The 17597-nt window shown below is 38.8% G+C and overlaps 1 long non-coding RNA gene and 1 pseudogene across 1 annotated transcript in view; both read right to left on the bottom strand.

Annotated features, from left to right (window-relative positions):
* The window catches only part of LOC149990439 (uncharacterized), a 34008-nt gene extending 19853 nt beyond the window's left edge, over nt 1–14155 (bottom strand). Inside the window, exon 1 of the long non-coding RNA XR_016508687.1 lies at nt 13716–14155. This is a non-coding gene — a long non-coding RNA (uncharacterized LOC149990439). The remainder of the gene's footprint in view (nt 1–13715) is intronic.
* Nucleotides 5130–5582, bottom strand: LOC149990440 (small ribosomal subunit protein eS25 pseudogene; annotated as a pseudogene).
* Nucleotides 14156–17597: the final 3442 nt, after the last annotated feature.

Here is a 17597-nt window from a genome sequence, read left to right as displayed (position 1 = left end):
GTAGGGGATTTCAAGAGCCCACTGTGAGCAATGAATAGATCATCTGGACATAAAATCAACAAGGAAACAATAGGCTTGAACTATACATTAGACCAAATGGCCCTAATACACATTTATAGAACACTGCATCCAACAGGAGTGAAATATATGTTTTTCTTAAGAGCACACAGGGCATTATCTATGATATCCATGTGACAGGAAAAAACAAGTCTCAGAAAATTTAAGAAGATTCAAACCAAGTATCTTTTCTGACTACGATGGTATAAAACTAGAAATCAACAAAAGAAAAGCTGGGGAATATACAAATATGTGGAAATTAAACATACATCTGAACAATCAATGGGTCAAAAAAGAAATCAATAGTCAAAAAAATCTCAAAATATATTAAAATGAGCTCCAGCTGGTGTGGCTTAGCTGGTTGGGTACTGTCCCGCAAACCAAAAGGTTACTGGTTCGATTCTCAGGCAGGGCACATGCCTGGGTTGTAGGTTTAGTCCCCGGCCAGAGCATGTACAGAAGGCAACTAATCAACGTTTCTCTCTCATATCGATGTTTTTTTCCCCCTTTCTCCCTCCCTTCCCCTCTCTCTAAAATCAAAATTATAAATTAAAATTTCTTAATTGAAAAACAAATTAAAATGAAAACACAACACGCCAAACCCATGTGATGCTGCAAAATGTTTTGAAAAATAAATTTTTAGTCAGAAATGCCTACATTAAGAAAACAGAGCCCTCACTGGTGTGGTTCAGTAGATTGAGTGCTGGCCTGCGAACCAAAGAGTCACTGGTTCGATACCCAGTCAGGGCACGTGGCTAGCCTGTGGGCCAGGTCACCAGTTGGGGGTGCGCAGGAGGCAACCACACACATCAATGTTTCTCTCCCTCTCTTTCTCGCTCCCTTCCCCTCTCTCTAAAAATAAATAAATAAAATCTTTTAAAAAACAGCATGGTACTAGCATAAAGACAGACATATAGACCCATGGAACAGAATAGAGAGCCCAGAAATAAACCAACACATATATGGCTGACTGATCTCTTTGATAGGGTGCCATGAATATACAATGGGGAAAGGACAGGCTCTTCAATAAATAAGGTTGGAAAACTGCATATCCACAAAGAAAATAAAAAAATTCAACACTAACATCATACACAAAATTCCCCTAAAATTGATTAAAAACTTAAACATAAGACCTGAAACCAAAAACTCCAAGAAGAAAACAGAAGAAAACCTTCATAACATTGGTCTTGGCAATGATTTCTTGGATATGACACCAAAGGTATAGGCAGCAAAAAAAAAAAAAAAAAAAAGACGAATAGGAGTATATCAATCTAAAAAGCATCTCCCTAGCAAAATAGATCACCAACAGATTAAAAAAGTATCATATGAAATGGGAGAAACAATTTGCAAACCACGTTTCTGATAAAGGATTGATTTCCAAAATATTTAAGGAACTTCAACTCAATACTGAAACATAATAATACCGTAATAATAATAACCCAATTAAAAACAACAACAAGGAAATGCCCCTGGCTGGTGTGGTTCAGCTGGATGGAGCATTGCCCTGTAAACTGAAAGACTGGGGGTTCAATTCCTGGTCAAGGCACATGCCTAGGTTGTGAGTTCAACCCCCAGTAGGGTGCATATGAGAGGCAATTATCGATGTTTCTCTCCCCCTCTCTCTCTCCCTCCCTTCCCCTCTTCCTGAAATCAATAAGCATGTCCTCCAGTAAAGATTTAAAAACAACAACAACAACAACAACAAGGAAATTACTTGAATAAACAAGTTTCCAAACAAGATGTACAAATGGCCAACAAGTATATGAAAAGATGTTCAACATCACTAATTATTAGGGAAATGTAAACTAAAACCACAAAGAGATATCACCTCACACCTGTCAGGATGGCCATTAGAAAAAGAAAGGAAGGAAGGAAGGAAGGAAGGAAGGAAGGAAGGAAGGAAGGAAGGAAGAAAGAGATAGAGAGAAAGGAAGGAAGGAAGGAAGGAGAAAAAACGAACAGAAAATAAGAAGTGCTGGTGAGAATATTGAGATACCACAAACCTTGTGCCATGTTTGGTGAATGTAAAATGGTGCAGCTGCTATAGAAAACAGAATGGAGCTTCCTCAAAAAAAAAAAAAAAAACATTTAAACTACTATTTTTAAAAACATACCATCAATACCACTTTGGGCGTTTATCCAAAAGTACTGAAATTAAGAGCTCTAAGAGATATTTGCACTCGCATGTATATTGCAGCGTTATTTACAACAGCTAAGAGGTCGGAACAACCAAAATGTTCATTGACAGAGGAGTAGGTAAAGAAAATGTGGTAGATAGTACATACAAAGGAATATTATTCAGTCTTGGGAAAAAAAAAGGAAGGAAATCCTGTCACATGCTACCACATGAATAAACTTTGAGGGCATTATGCGAAGTGAAATGAGCCCGTCACAATACAACAGATACTGTATGATTCCACTGATATGAGGTATCTAAAGTAGTCAAAACTCACAGAAGCATAAAGTATAATGGTGGTTGCCAAGGGCTGGGGGGAGGGGAAATGGGGAGTTACTGTTCAATGGGTATAGAGTTTCGGTCATGAAAAATGAAAAAGTTCTAGACATTTGCTGTACAATGTTTTTACTGAACACTTAAAAATTTAAGGGGGGGTGTAGATCTCATGTTATATGTTGTTGTTTTTTTACCACAGTGAAAAATGTACGATGTAGCCCTGAGCTATCATTAATTGTTTTAATATATAAATAGTCTAAACACACCCATTAAAATACAGAGTTTGGCAGAGTGGGTTAAAAAAACATGGTGTAGGCGCTCCCTCCTTGGAGCACACATGTGGTCTCTTCCCCAGCAAGTACTTTTTTGCCTTCTTTTAGCCTAAACTCTAAGGGTCCCCACGAAACTTGCAATCAGGGGAGCAGTGAGCAGCAGCAGAGGACTCTCCCCTTTGCCTATGTTAACTTCCGTTCTGGAGTCCATGCAGCCAGTACTATAGTGGGCTGACTCTCTGTCTTTCTGAGGGGGTACCATCTCTTTTCACTCTAATAAATATTGCCACTCTTGCTTACAATTAAAAAGGAAAAAAAAAAAAAAAAAAAAAAAACAGGGTGTAGTCTGTTGTCTATAAGAAATTCCCTTCAGCCCTGGCTGGTGTGGCTCAGTGGATTGAGCATTGGTCTGTGAACCAAGAAGTTGCTGGTTCGGTTCCCTGTCAGAGCACATGCCCGGATAGTGGGCCAGGTCCCCAGTTGGGGGTGTGTGAGTGGCAACCAACTGATGTTTCTCTCCCTTTCTATCTCCCTCTCTTCCCCTCTATCTGAAAATAGGTAAATAAAATATTTTTAAAAAAGATTTGAGTGAGGGTTTCCTTAAGCCCTAAAAAAAAAAAAAAAAAAAAAAGAAATTCACTTGAAACATAAAAACATGTGTAGATTGAAAGTAAAGGAATGGGAAAAAAAGATTTAACATTGAAAATGAATTTTAAAAAACACTTTCCCATAAAATAGACTTCAGAGCAAAGAAAATGACTAGGGATAAAGAGGTGCATTATATAATATTCATGAAATAACATAATTATAAAGATAGAGAACAGATGAGAAGTCAGGGGCTAGGGAAGGGCAAAGAAGGTAAATATAATAGGCATGATCAAGGGTCAGAATGAGAGTCTTGTGATTGATACAGTTAAGAATCTTGAGGCGGTGGTTACATAAAGCTACACACACAAGTGCTTACGTAAGTGGGGAAATCTGAATAAGATCCATGTCAATTCTCCAGATTTTGATATTGTACTTTAGTAACGTACCATGATATTGGGAAGGCCAGGTGGAGGGTACACATGATCTCCCTGTACATTTATAACAACTTCCTATGAATTACAAATTATATGTATGTACGAGTTATATGTATTTATGTATATGAATATATTTCAGATCTCTATTCAGAATCTACTTTTCACTTCCCCCACTACTGTGTCTCTCATCCATCCATTTTTTCTTACCTAGATTACTGTTACATCCTCCTAACTGGTCTCCCTGCTTCTTCTCTTTCCCTCTTAAAGTTTCTTCTCCACTCAACAACCAAAAGAGTCTTTTTACATGTAAATCAAATCAAGTCCCTGTTCTCCCAACCTCCCAATGCCTTTTCACCGTATAGATTAAAATTCGAAACCCCTCTTTTGTCCTAAAAGACCAACGCGATTTGGCCTCTGAATACATTCCCCACACATTCTGCCTCCCTCACTCTCTACATTCTATAGTTACATTAGCCTCCTTGCTGTTTTTGAACACACCAAGCAGGTTCACACCTCAGGGCCTTTGCACGTTCTCTTCTCGCAATCTGAAATGCCCTTTCTCTAGATATTCATGTGTCCTGCTGTCTTGCTTCAGTCAGGTCTCTGCTCAATGTTACCTCATCAGAGACACCTTCCCTGACCGCTGTAACCTAAAATAGCACCACTTGTTATTCTTTATCCTCTCATTTTGGCTTGTCAGCCTCACACCCCTTACCGATATTGGACTATATATATATATAGTAATATATAATATATTACTTGTTTATTCCCTGCCTGCACTACCCTCTGGATACAAACTCCATGAGTGCAGGAACTGTGTCCTGTTCACCGCTGTATATATACCCAGTGCCTAAAGCAGGGCTGGGTACATAGCACTCCAGAAATAAATGTTACTCATTAATGAAAGCATAGAACAAAAGAGGGAAAAAGAGATTTGGTTTATAATCTAGGTTTCCCAGTAGCCAAAATGTCATATTTATAGGATTGCTTTTTTAAGCCTAGCAACATTAAATCATACAGTCTAATTATTTGTCTGCTCTTCAAAATCACCCTGTTTTTAGATTTCCTTTTTTTAATTTAACTTGATTTTTTATTGTTGTTCTATTACATTGTCCCATTCTCCCCTCCATTGCCCTCCTCTGCCCCACCCGCCTCGCCCTGCTCCCACAGTCATGGGTCCATGACTGTTGTCCGTGTCCACGGGTCACTCATTCTACTTCCCTGACTAGACCCTTCCCCTTCTTTCCCCCTTCTCCCCCTCCCCCCGGTCACTGTCAGTCTTCTCCTTGTTTCCATGCCTCTGGTTCTATTTTATAGTTCTTTTTTTTTTTTCTGATTTAATAAAGTTTTATTTTTTCAAAATGTACAGCTTGTGGGACCTGTTATTCATGCATCTTCACCAACAGCTGGGGCATCCCCACCTTTGGTGTTTCTGGTGTAAATTACTTGAGCTCTGTGCTTTGAAACTAGTTTAATAAGTCCTTTACTAAGGAGCTCCTGAAGGGCTGCCCTGGCCAAGGAACCGCGGATCTTCAGTCGCTCAGAGACAACAGCCGGGGTTATAAGCTTGGAGTTGGGAACTTCCTCACACAGTTTGTCATATGTTGCTTTGTCAAACAAGACTAGGTTATTGAGTTTGTCCCGAACTTTGCCTTTGGACCACTTCTTCTTTTTGGCCTTGCCCCCAGATTTGTTCACTGTGTCTTTATCTTTCTTGGCTGACTTTCCAGCATCTTTCTTCTTCTTGTCGTCCTTGGGTGGCATAGCGAAGTTCTGGAGCAGCTGCTACCACCCTTTCCTGAGAAGATGTCGGACGAAAAGTTATAGTTCTTTTTTAAAGTTACTTTTGAAAACATGGACTTCTGATGTTTTCTGGTTCATTGTATTGATATGGGAGAGCAATTTTGCTTTTCTTCTATATTTACTCTGCTTAGCCAAAAAATTCATCCAAAATTAATTTATACTTTAAAGGTCTCTTTTAAAGTGTGTTAACATTTTAATAGATACTCTGGTTACTTCGCTGCCAGTATTTAGGAAAAACTAGAAACTACAAGGTTAGGATTCCAGTTATAGGTTTTCCTGTGACCTTTGATAATATTTTAAATCATCTCTGGGTTTCAGATTTCTTCTCCTTAATATGAGGAGACTACATAATGTGATATCTAATTTTCATCCTTGTTCCATGAATGAAAATAAGCAAATACAACCTATTTCTGATTATACTCCATGGAGTAGGTACCATTTGAGATTCCATTAATCCCACACCTCCCTTTCTGTAGGAACTGTATGTCCCCACACTTTGGGTTGGGGCCTAATAGCCATATTTATACCACATGATTTTGCTTTTCTAGTCATAGATAATCAGATACTGGGTTGATACCTGATCCAAACTGAGTCAATGAGTCAAGAATTAGGATTCGGAAATGCTAATAAGTCTGATGATTGCCCGAATTTACAATATGTAATCCTGGGAGCCCTGGGATAAGCCACGTTTGGCTAAGTGCTGATGGAGTAGAAGAATAAAGCACACAAGTTGAAAGGGACAGAAATAAACAGGAGACACTATGACCCCAGAGATTGGGGGTGGAGGAAGACAAAGAAGGAGGAAAGCTCCTTTAGCCGTTGACAACTTTTTATTTCTAGTTATACTTTCTCATTTGCCTACACTATACTCTCTGCCCTTGGGATCCATGTGAACTGCTTGTACCCTTAATGTAAATTCTTTTTTTCATCCTTAGTTAAGTAGAAAATTCATTAACCATATTTTATTCCATAGCCTCCAGTTAACCGAGTTTCTGAGACTAAGATTAGAAACATTCATTTTCAAATGAAAATACAAAAATCCCTTTCCAAAAATCAAGTGATTAAAAACTATTTTCCTAAGCTTCTGTCCGTCTGTTAGAGTAGACTACTAAAATTAAATAGTTTTCACCAATTCTGATGCTGCATTGGATGTTTAGCTGTAAGAAAAGTGACATGAGTACTTAGTTTCTATTCCTCTCATCCTTAATGGTAGAAGGGGTGGGAGATGGAGAGGGTTCTAATTAGTTAAAAAATTCCAGAAGGCTAAAATTTTAGCCTAGTTGATCCAATGACCTCTGCTCTTACTCCTAAAACCCAAGTTCTATAAGTAAAGAGCAGTGAGTTACACAGTAGAGGCGAATTATCTTTGCTGTAAAAGGCATGCAGCAAAGAACTAACTTTTCTCCCCTCCCAAAAGAGCATCAGTAGTAAATAACAAGCTTCTAGCAACCCTATTATTAGGTATAGTTGTGATCGATCCTGGTTTCCTTTGACATCCATCCTGGTTTCTTGTTAGAAGAATTGCATTCCAAAACACCAGAAATGCTGGTTTTCAGAGCTTATGGCATCATATCCATAGAACACATCTATATCAATATGCATGTATGCATCATATGATTATTAATTCAGAACCGGAGAAGAGGGACGTCCTGAACTTTTACTAGTTTCAGAGCTGTTGCTATATCATTAACATATTAAGAGTACTAGGTATAATTTTTAATGCACATTTACCCTCTTACTCTGGTGAATTGATAAGAAGAATTTGTCAGTGCACAGAATGTACATGCAAATACCACTACTACTGCAGTTTTTAAAACATCCAAAAGCAGTACACCCTAACTATTGCCCCAATTTTGCTTAAGCTATTAACCGATGTTCAAATATCTTTTCTTGTAAACAGCCCAATGCAGTTAATATCCTAATTCTCATATACTCAATAGAGCACTTAGAAGACATTTCAAAAACCTAGATGGTTCCCATCTTCATCCCTCCTAGCACTTATTCTAATTCAATATCAGTGCTTTTATAGCCAGTAAAGAAGCTCTGACATTCCTAACCTCTGGCAGGACTCTTGTTACTCCTCTCGTGGAATTTAATCTATCAGCAGCATGGCATAGACATCCTACTGAAGGTATTTTTAGCATAAATACTACATCCAAGCTATAACAAATTTTTGATTAGTGGGATTTGAATGAAGGACATTTTATTGTACTGTAATTTGGACACCACTGATTCAGAAGTTGTGATAATTCAGACAGGGGTTGAGATTAAAGTGACCTTAGTATTATTTAGGAAAAAGAGTTTGCGAAGCAAATGAATAGTGTAAACAAGATAGTAGAAAAGATACTGAAAGTACTTAAAAGAAAAAAAATGCTTCCAAACACAGTTAAATACATTAGAAATATCTTTTGACATGTAATTCATTGATATACCAACTACACATCATTCTCGTCTATTTATTAACCTAAGACCTTGAAGGGAAATATTTTGTTAACTTAGCTGTGGTTACTACACATACAAGCAAGCCACAAAAACTGCAACTCATAAGAACTATTGTAAAATGGAAAACTTCAACCATTTTAGAACTATTCTACCCAAGTGGCTGTAAATTAAGATAAAACGGAAATATATAAAATCTAGTGCCTGTTTTTCTTATGCCCCTACTGTATCTCTCCTTCTAGGGGATCACAGTTATCCATACCAATTTGGTGGTAATACAATACGTTAAATCTATCGATGATGAGCAAAAACCACCCAGTTAATGATAGCTTTGAAAAACATACAGGACAAGAAACAAGATAAGTGTCTGTGTGCATATTTAGAGATTACACTAAAACTCAGCAAGAACAATTAAGTGAATTAGTATATAATATATACCTGGCCCTGCAAAAGGCAGGGAACAACTAATAAGTAATGAGACCAGCTTATGTATGACCTGTGGAATCAAACTTACTACTGACGTCACACCTCATGTGTAAACTAATTTTCAGTTTGAAAGATAAATAACTGTAATTCCAGGTGGATGATAAGAAATGTCACGGAAGGTCAAAAGAATGCTTTGAATTCCTCAGTTGAAAGATGTTGTACAAACATCAAGTATAACAATAAGGCAGAATAGAAAAACAGAAGATACACCTTTTTTAGTCTAAAATTTAAGAGGACTTCTGGTCAAGATGGAGACATAGTTAAACACAGCTCACCTCCTTGCACAAGCACATCAAAATTCCAACTAAAATTTAAAAACTAAGTATAAATGTATAAAGTTTATATGGCAAGAAGTAATGAAGAACTCTGAATTGCTCTGAATGAAAGGATCCCTACTTTTATTCGAAAAGTACCTAACTTCTGACATTATATTTCTTACGATAAAGAAAATAATTAGTTTTGAAGTAAAAACAAAAAATGTAGATTCAAAAACTGCCTGAGTTAGACACAGATCTCAGGTTAGTCTTCTTCATGGCGCAAGTGAAATCACCCAGTTCCAATTGCAGTTTATTTGATATGATCCAGCTCTTTAGACTGTGACAGAAAATCTTTCTCAAATAGCTTTTTAAAAATACAAATCTATTTTGTAAAACTCATTTAGGGGCCACAAAAAGCAGCTCAGAAGTGACGGTAAGAACAAGCCAATATCTACAGTGCTTAGGAAAAGAGGAAACGAGGTACAGAAAGTGAACATAATAATGAGAAGCTATGTCATTCAGGGCTGTGAAAGGTTATGGAGAGTAATACTTAATGTACAATGGTTTTAATGAAGATTGTCAGAAAATGACCATTTCCTCGTTATTAATCATGTCAAGATTAAGTTTCAAGTTTTCAGTTAATATTTATTGCATTAAAAAAATTGTCACCAAAAGCCTCTATTTCAGAAACCATATCTCACTATCAAATCCCTGAGGCGCATTTGTCATTAGGAAAATAGGAATGAATCAGATACTCAGGGAAACTTTTGGGTGCCAAGGAGTCCAAAGAGAGTTCATAATTTATAATATAAGATGATATTAAGAAAATGATAACTGTGTGTGACTGTTTTGACGAATATTAGTTTACAACTTATGTTTGAAGGTTTTGTTTTGCTTTATTTAGTTTGTAGGAACTAAACTTTAAGAATTTCTCCTCTCCACTTTTATATCTACATTGAGTTGGCTGTATTTTTCACTTAATGAAAAGGTTATGTTCCAAGAAAATACGCTCTAAAAAGAATTGTTGGGTCAAAGCCAGTTTCCCCATAAGCTTTCATAATAAAATTTAGAGATGTGCTCAGCTGGGAAATTTTCAATCCACTGACATAATAAAGATGATAACTTAAGAATATGGTAACACGTTTAAAGCCACGTATTTAAAGAAAATTGTATGCAGTTTTAAATGTGTTGGGGAGTGGGGCTGGGGGACTGGATGAAAGAAGGAGAAGGTAGTAAGCAAAAAGTATATATATATATATTATATATATATTAAAAAAACACAAAGACAGACAACAGAGGGAATGGGGGGTCAGAGGTAGGTGAAGATGAGCAAAATGTGGAGGGGGATGGAGATGGGGATGGGGATGGGGATGCAAAGAGATTTTGCTTGGGGCAATGGGCACATGATGCAGTGTGCAGATGAAGTATAATTGAGTGTACACTTGAAACCTGTTTTGCAAACCAATGTCACCCAATAAATTCAATAAAAATTAAAAATTAAAAAATTGGAAAATTATAACTTATGGATACATCATTAGAATTCAGTGTAATGCTTTTCTACCTCCAGACTCAGTAATACGGTAAAAATACTTAGAATTATTTATTATATAGTAACAGAAACTGACAATCCCTTACCCTATTTCACATGCTGCCACCACTGAAATTTATCTATTTACCTAAGATATGTACCTGCCTTAAACCACCACAGTACTTAGAAGCTGACATAAGATAATTTAAATTTTCTCAGCAGTTTGCTTATTATTTGAATTCACCACTGCTTTTCCCAAGGATCTTCCCTTTTGATACCACCAGCATAAGCAACTAAGAACAGAAATGTGCAATACTTGCTTACTAAAGGAGGCTAACCCCAATGCCTTCTGAATATATTTTGCTTTCAGTTAGCTCGTTAATGTCCAACCATGATCAAATATTCATTGACTGTATCTGTGTCGACCATTCTGTTCTCTAACTAGCAATTGCTTTACTTAACTCACAGCTTACATCTTAAGTACAGTAGGCTCAAAACAACAATTATATTTGTTTAACCTATTAGCTACTGTTAATTAAAGTTTATTAGTAATAACTATAATCAAGAAAGAGCATTGCTGGCAGCAAAAGATACCAAATGAAAGGTATATAGAACCCTCAAAAAATTTCAAATCTAGGCATATTGTTCCTTAGAATAACTCTGTGAATTAAATCAAGATTTCTTTATATAGTATTTGTAATTCCAATATGTGAGTTTCTGTTGGGAGGCGCACCCCTCTTTTGATGTATTATAGCATATTTTCTTATTGTTCTTTTTCTGTACACAAACATCAACTTACAATGGTTGACTAAAATCCAGAAGACTATTGGTCACGTAACTAATTGTCAACATAGCAAAAAGTTGTTAGAAGAGCAGTAAAGTAAGTTTCACAGAGGTTTGTAATTACAGATTAAACACTAATATTAGTTGTCAATTATTAATACATGCAATATTACTAACATTATTAAAACTGATAGACACCAATTTGCAGGACTCCGACATACCCCCCTTTGTTTTCAGAAATAGAAATAGTAGTCCTAATTAGTAGTACCAAAACTAAGTTATATACGTTAATGAACCAAAAGTCATGTTGCTCATAGAATATCCCTAACGTACTTTATCAAGAAATAGTCTTTGAAGTATATTAACAGTCTAAAGTTATACTAAACAGATCAGTCTTGTACAAAACATTTAGATTATAACTGTCTCAGGAGACGGTGAAAAAATGAACAGGTTATAAAAATCTGTGAACTTAATACTTGATATCTGCTTAGAAATATTCTCACTTGCCTCTGGAAACAGGATGATTATTTTAAATTTGACTTCTATATGTACATTTGAAAATTTATTTAAATTGAATTTATTAATTTAACATGTAATTTATCATAAAAATAACTATGCCCACACAAAGAAGTCCATTGCCACTGACAGTCCCCTTCCCCTTTAGGTTTATCCAGGAGAGGAATATTCACAAAGATTAGAAAATTAAGTGCCTTAGTTCAAGCAATGCTGAACTCCCCTCTTCCAACAAAGTCTATATACTTCTGTCAAAAACTGAATCAAGTCTCTGACTTTCTCTATAAAGACTTTGCAAACAAACACCAGCCTTCAAGATCTTTTACTTATTTTAGCTCTAATTCTTTACCACTCTCATTTCAATGATTTCACTTGCAAAATTAACTATCTTATCATGTGGCTGTGACAATTGAGGTAAATGCTCTTATGGATGTGGCACTTTCATAGCCATACTCATTACAACAGAACTCTAAATTGGATCCAAATTACCTCCTGGTTGTAAAAGTATGTGAAGATGAACAGCAAAGTACTACACGGTGCATTGTTATTTCAAATAGCTCAGACTTGAATTACTCAAGAGCTTTTCCAAAACAAAACAAAACAAAAAAATCTTTCAGTTTGTCAATCGAACAACTAGAAGCATGTCAGTTTGCCAGTTCACAAAACAGTACTTGCTGAGGTGTGAGGTTATTTTGCAGTGATACCAGAATTGCACTGTGCTTTAAACCATACCTAAGAGAATGTCAAACATTGTGAAAACTGCCAAAGCAAAGTGTTTCATCCAGAACAATCAGGGAATTGTCAATCTTGACTTAGTAGATAACGTTACCTAACCACAAATAACATCTATATCCTTTTAAAAAAATCTTTAGCTTAAAAGCATCTACTCAAAAACTAAATTTAGCTTTTCCATTATTACACTTCTTTTCCATTTTTTTCCTTTTTCTTTTTGCAAAGAGAACTAAAATGGCTTAAAAATCAGTATGAAGTAAAGAAAGTCAAATGAAAGAAGGAATCCTTCTTTCACGGTCTGTGCACAGAAGTACCTTACAGCCCAAATTACTAATTAATTTAAAGTCAGTCCAATTTTGAAAGGGCTCAACTGTGAACTGTTAGTTTTTCAAGCATTTGCTTTTAATGGAACAACTTCACTCCTCAAAGATAATGCTGGTAATTTTCAAAAAGTGTCTTACAACTTTAGATCCTCATGTAATCACCCTGTCCAAAATAGAACTTCAGGTCCCTCGTGCTGTTTTGTTTTGTTTTGTTTTTTTTTTTTTTTTTGAATCAACTATTGTCAACTGCAGGCTACCCCAGGAAGAACAGATATATATATCATAACACACCCTCGCTCCTATTAGGAACATTTTAGGTTTCATCATATTTATTTAAAAAGAGGTATCATTCTGGGTGAAGAGTAATTAGTTGGTAAAATCTGTTTCCCCTGTCACCAGCCACTCTTTGTCTACTTCAAGTTCGATGCCACTTTGGAAGTCTAGTGGAGTATTTGGTAGTTTATCATTATTGTTTTGTTGTTGCTATTGTTATTATTAGTTAATATAAGTACTGTCTTCCTAACTCATATGCCAGGAGTCAGAAGCCAGGCACATGGCTTTCAGAGGCACTCAGCACACAAGTAGCAGGAAAACTAAAAGTAAAGGGTCTCTCTAGGTGCCGGTTCAAGCCTTGAGGCATGGAGCAACAGCAGCCTGACAATCTACTCTTGAGAAGCCTGTAGTGAGACTAAGCCTCCTGAGAGCAAGAGAAGGGAAAAGGGGCGAGCTCGGCACTGGGAAAGTCTTTCCCAGAATCAGGGACCAGGTACAGGATTGTACGTAGAATAAATCAGCATCCTCGGCATCTAACAAACAGAGGCAGGCCTTAAGCACCGACCCCGTATTCCTGGACGCCAGGGTTAAGACCAGAGAGCGGTGGTTTTGAGAAGGAACGCTACCTCCAATTGGAACAGGGAGCAGCGAACAGATAGATGTAGGAGAGGCGTCAGAAGCTTCTGCAGGAAAAAGCAGCGCTTCGGTCGCCTCCCAGGGCCCCGGGGGTCGCAAACGTGCTCCAGCACCGGGCGAGTGCGGTGCCACTACTCACCCCTACTCTCCTACGGTCCCCGTCGTGGCCCTCCTCGACTCAGCCCCTGCAGGGGCAGCCCCTCCCCCGCCCGCCGCCAGGGGTGGTCTCAGCGGGCGAGAGGAGGCGGCGGCGCAGGTGTCCGTGAGCGCGGGCCAGAGAAGCGCCCCAAGAGGAGCTGGGTGCAAGGGAGGCAATCTGGCGCCTTGCGCTCCCTGGCGCCGCCAACTTCACCACCATCGACGTGGAAGGGCGAGGGGAGGTAATGGAGGGGAGGCCCTCGCCCAGCGGCCCGGACCCTCTCGGTATACTAGGCCAGAGCTCCGGCGGGACCGCCGCCCCCGGTCCCCTCAGCGACGCGACCCCCAGGCCTGATTCCCGTCCCTCTGCCCCCCACGGCCACAGAGCAGCGGCGGCTCCCTTTTGGGCCGCGGCCGCAGCTGCATCCTCGTGCTCCTCCTCCTCTGGCGCCGCTGCCTACACACACAGCCCCGGCGCCTTTAGAGCCAAAAGAGCCGCGGCGCCCTGACTGCCGTCGCCTAGCAACCGCGCGCATGCGCCCCACCCCCGCCGGCGACCGCCGCCACCGCTGGCGCCGCTGTGGGAGCTCAGTGCTCTACCTATGCAAGTGCACAAAAGCCCCCTTCCTGCCGCCTGGATGGAATGTCCTCAAGGTAGAGGTGATGTGGGGAGAGGTACAGGATGCTTGGTACATCAGAAGAGGCCGTAGGACTTAGGACCTTCTCCTAGCCCGTTGACAGGCACCTCAGTGGTGGATAGCGACGGTCCCAACAATCTCAATGTATTGTTTAGTCTGTCCTACTCCACTGCAATCCATCATCCACAAAGACTTCCAGAAAAAATGTTCTAAATAACTTCTCTGACCGTGTTACTCATCTGCCTAAGTCCTATGGTCAAGGAACAGCCCCACTTAATGGGGCCTAACAGTTCTTGACAGCATCCTCGATAGTCTCCCTGCCTATAGACTCGTCTCACTGCAATCCGTTCTCATACTTCTACCAGAGTGATCTTTGTGAGACATAAATCGCCTGCTAACCTCCTGGTTTAGAGAATGGGCTCTTGAGTTAGGGCTAGTTTTGAATCTCTGCCCCACCATGGAATAGCTATGTTTCCTTGCGCTAGGATGCTTCCTCTGTAAAATGGGAATAATTATAGTACCTATAGAATAGTATAAGGATTAAATGAGAGAGTGCCCTTAAGAGACATAACTCACTCTGGCACAAAGTAAGCACTCAGTAAAAAAAATCACAGCTAGTTTTCAGTAAAGTGCAAACTCCCTAGCTTAGTATTAGAGGTTCGCTAGGATCTTGCCTGTATTTAACCAGCCCTAACTCCTTTCAACCTCCCCTTGGACACCCAGCCACAGACCAGTCCTTGCAGTTTTTGAACTACATCTATATCTATAAAATACTTAGATATATTTCCCCAAGGTTCATCTGGGGAAGGAATCTATGTAAATTCTGCAGTGTTATTTTGTTTTTGTTTTGTTTTTATTCATTTGTTTTTAGAGAAGGGAAGAGAGGGAGAGAGAGAAACTTTGATTGTTCGAGGTTGCCTCTTGCACGCCCCCAACTGGGGACCCAGCCCCACAACTCAGGCATGTGCCCTGACTGGGAATCAAACTGGAGACCTTTTGGCTTGCAGGCGGTCACTCAACCCACTGAGCCACAGCAGTATTGACACTGAGAAATGACATGTAGGTTGTGATGGTTTGTAAAAATTGTGTGGTTTTATGGGGCTTATTTACTTGGTCTTTTTTGAAATTATGCTTACAGTTTCTGTAATATGTAACGACAAAAATATGACAACAATTTTGAACTTAACACAATGTATAAACATATTTACAAACATCATACGCCCTGCTTGATGTTTATTTAATAAAAGGTTTAAACATTTTAGTAAGTGTAAAAATAGCTGTACCATGTGTAAGAAGTCTGAGAAGCCAAAGAAGAATGGCTAATGAAACATTAGGGGGGAGCTCAAATGGAATATAAGACTAAAATGAATTTTTTATGAAGACTAGACAGCCAGAAAATATTGAAGAAATAGAAGAACAATTGAGAGGGTGAAAAAGAATGAGTCACTCTAAGACTAATTAAATAGAAGTACCAGATGGAAATAATCAACAAACTGTAATCAACAGAGAGGATCATAACATAGGGGATATGTATTACAACTATGAATATGGCAGTGAGCTTGAATAGACTCCTCACACACATTATACGTTTTCTTCCATATGATTCAGACATACTTTTCAGATTCAAAGCAACACAGTTCCTTAGTGTTCAACCTTTCTCAAGGACCATCAAGGACTGTGGGGACAGATCTCTAGCAGAATTTGCTTAGGTCTTCTAAACTCTGTATCTAATTATATAAAATCTACACTCTACATTGATTGAACTCATTACATTCTACAGTGGATATTTATTATGTCTACAGTGAAACAAAGGAATAAATATTTAAATTTTGCTAGTCACTGCTGCACTTAAACTCCTTCAATCTTTTTCCTGGGGTTTTAATATAATATCTGAGCCTTTTTGCACACATCAGCCTATCTGCCTCTGTGTTGGTGAAGTAAAACCTCATATCATCAAAGAGAGACCTATCCACATCAATATGGAATGAAATAAAACATTTATTGTGGAGTAAGCACAACACAGTACATGCATATAGGTAGCCCTAAAGAGACTGCAGAGTCAGGATAAAATTCTACGCAACTTATACAGTAAAACAAAATCAAAGTTCACTTGGGAATTGAGGTGGCTAATTGTTTAGTTAATTGACTTCCTCCAAGAGAATAAACCACTCCCTCTAGCTGCCATCCTGTGACCCCAAGTGTGTGCGCGCTTATTCTCAGCTGGTCTGCCCAAGGCCCCCTGAGCGCCAGCCCTAGTCCCCCACACAGCCCTGCTTCCTCTCCAAGAAGAAGAAAGAAACTATCCAGAACTGGAAGAAACTCGCCCAACTGCAGGCCTGAGTGTGCACTGGTGGGAAAGGAACTGCTCATATTGTAGAAAAAAGAAGGTGGTTCACAGAACAGCTACAGCAGGTGGTCAAAAACTTCAGAAGTGAGGGGTAAGCAAGATCTCTGGTATTGAAGAGGTAGATGTGTTCACAAACCGAGGAACAGTGATCCACTTTAACGACCCTGAAGTCCAGGCACCTCTGGCAGCGAGCACTTGCGTCACAACAGGCCTTGCAGAGACAAAGCAGCCGACAGAAATACCGCCCAGCATCTTAAACCAGCGTGGTGTGGACAGTCTCTGACCAGTTTAAGGAGACTGGCTGAAGCTCTGCCCAGACAATCTGTGGATGGAAAAGCACCACTTGCTACAGGAGAGGATGATGATGATGAAGTTCCAGATCTTGTGGAGAATGTTGATGAGGTTTCCAAGAATGAAGCAAACTGAATGCAGTAAACTTCTGAAGAAGATAAACTTGAAGAAGTTGCAGGGACCTGCTATTTTATATTCTGACTGTTTTTGCAAAATTTATGGATCTCATAAAATCTTGATCTCTAATATTTTTAAGCCCAAGCCCCTTACACACCACAACTTTCTTCAGTTTTTGCTTATACACATATCATTTTTTGCAGCTAATTAAGCTGAAGAAACCTGGGACTGAAGTTTGAAACAAAGGTTAATGAAGTTCTTTGCCTAGTTAAAAAAAGAATAAAGTCTTCTTTTTCTCCCCAAAAGACGTCTTGAATCTTCCTGAAAGACAAACAATTACACCTGGAGATGGGCTCCCACATCAACTCTGTTGATATATCTTTACATTTCAAAAGAGAATATGGCTCATGACCTTGAAAACATGTTGATATTATAAAACTGGGCACTGAGCACTTCTAGGCCCTGGAGAAATTTATCTACATTCCAAATT

This window comes from Furipterus horrens, unplaced genomic scaffold (genome assembly GCF_987537825.1).
Source record: "Furipterus horrens unplaced genomic scaffold, mFurHor1.1.pri manual_scaffold_17, whole genome shotgun sequence".
Classification (NCBI taxonomy): domain Eukaryota; kingdom Metazoa; phylum Chordata; class Mammalia; order Chiroptera; family Furipteridae; genus Furipterus; species Furipterus horrens.
This window is presented reverse-complemented; position numbering and strand designations above follow the sequence as displayed.